Source organism: Geospiza fortis, unplaced genomic scaffold, assembly GCF_000277835.1.
Source record: "Geospiza fortis unplaced genomic scaffold, GeoFor_1.0 scaffold194, whole genome shotgun sequence".
Taxonomy (NCBI): domain Eukaryota; kingdom Metazoa; phylum Chordata; class Aves; order Passeriformes; family Thraupidae; genus Geospiza; species Geospiza fortis.
The window spans coordinates 5,436,116-5,438,428 of record NW_005054322.1 but is presented as its reverse complement, the minus strand read 5'-3'; positions in this window follow the sequence as shown (position 1 = coordinate 5,438,428).

Below are 2,313 nucleotides of genomic sequence, written 5' to 3'. Positions count from 1 at the left end.
GTCAGCTTCGGCATTATCCATTTCCACCGCCGTTCCATTCATTTATGACGGGCAGATTGGATTAATGGCCTCCACCGACCAAGCTATTTTTCCATTTTATGCACCATGTATTCAGGAGGAAAGGGATTGAAAAGGACGCCTGATTAAAACGGCAGCCATGCCTTAATGCAGGAGGCTGAGCCGCAGGGGCAGGATGCACCTGCATAGCTGAGAAGCCCTCCAAGACTCCCTTTCTGCGGCCAAATTGAACCAACACTGCCTATCTGTAAATTGCTAAAAAAAAAAAAACAATAGAAGCAGTTTGAATGCTGTTCTTGAGCTCCAAGGCCAGCCCAGCCCTGTTTGAGTTGGGTCCACAAGCTTCAGAGATGCCCCACCTAGATACACTTGGCTGGCCTGGCTTCTGTCCTGGACTGCCCCAGGATCTGTCCAGCTCTCGGACACAGCCAGCCCACTGTGCACGGGGGCTTTTATCTGAACTGAAGGGAGGACTGCACTGCAGCCCACTGAGAGGTGTTTTTGACAGCATGACCCTGAGAGGCTGAGTTTCATGCTGTGGGATGTCCAAGGGAACATGGGATGACAGGAAGATGCAAAAAGCCTGGTGGGAGAGTGTTGGAGACACAGAGGCCAAAGCTTGATGTAGCCTTTTCCATAGTGGGAACAGTCCTAGGGGTGAAGGGCACAACCAGGAAGTGTCTTGGGGAAAGCTGCTTGAAGTGGTCCAAAACAGAGACAATCAGCAATCAAACAATCCAGTGTCTGAACCTGCTCCCTGTCCCACTTCCCTTCACCACTGAAGCCATATTCCTCCACAAGATTTATGCCTTGGAAGGCTGCAAGGATTTCCAAAGCAAGCAGTCAGATTCCTCCACAGCTATCTCCCAACCCATGGGTTCCTGAGCTCAGGGGGACACATAATCCTTCCCAGCTACTGAGGCAACATGGCCCAGGAGCCTGCACTGACTTCTGGAACAGCAAGTGCTCAGTGAAACTGTCTGGGTAAAGGCTGCAAATAGATGTGTCTCTCTTCTCATGCAGGGAATGAATTCAGTGCTGCTCATTGCCCTGAGCTGCTGTGGAAACCCGAGGAATTAAGAGAGATTCAGCAAGAAACCTGACAAATTGAGGGAGGATAAATCCATTGGTAGCACAATGTAGCAGTTGGTCACACAGTGATCTGAGCAGGTTTTGGCTCAGGAAGTCTGGACTCTGTGTAAATTTAGCAATTTGCACTATGCCGAATCCTGGAAGCTGGGAAAGAATGCCACGGGGAGGATTGCTCTGTACTCAAATGACACCTGGGCTCAGATCAGAGACAAGTCACTATCCAAACAGAGATAAGTCTGAGGATTTTTTTGGGGGGGGGAAGAGTCAACATGGTTTTATAAAAGGAAATCACACCTCTTAAATCTATTTGGGGCTTTAGAAGGCATCAACAAAGAGGTGTAGAGCTAAGAACAGTTTTCCAAAGCCCTTCATCAAAGCCTTCACAAGAAATCTTGCTGTGATGGTTTAAAAGGTAAGGTTATGTGAATACAGGGCTGATTAAAAGGCAGGAAACAGAAGGTAGAAATAAATAGCCAGCTCTGACAGTGGAAGGAGGTTGGCACTGGAGTCATGCAGGGATTTGTACTCAAGTTTACATTGCTCAGCATGACTTAAAAACCTGAAAAAGGTGGGGCTTTGTGAGATGGGAGTTTGTTGAGGTTATTAAGCATCCAAGAAAGTAAAGATGATGAACAACTGGGGAAGCTACAGAAAAACCTCTCAATAGACAGCAATTGGGCAATAAAAATGCAGATGAAATTCAATGTAGCTTATTCTAAAATTAATTACATTTTAAAAATATCTAATTTTACATACATGATAGTAGGGTCTCAACTGACTTTTTCTGCTTGGGAATTGGACTTTAGGGCTATGTAAATATCTATGAAAAGGGCAGCTCAGTGCTCAGCTGCAGCCAAAGGAGCAAGTTCCATTACTAGGAAAGAAACAGAATAAAATGAAAAACACCTTCAAGCTATTCTGTACACTTGTACAGTGCATCTAAATCTCCAAAACCTATGGTGTTTATGGACCCTCTAGTTCAAAAAGCACACAGCACAGAAAGGTAACAGAGGGGTAACAAGCACGAACAAAAGCATGGAATGGTTCTCCTATCCAGAATGAGTTACTGGCTTAAGACTTCTCAGCTTGATAGGAAAAACAATGATCTGATTTCTGCAGTAGTTAACACATGCACTGCTTCCTAAGCCCTTTGTGAGGTGGGACTCTCTTCCCAACACCTGGGTAGCTCCATTCTGTTGGGCA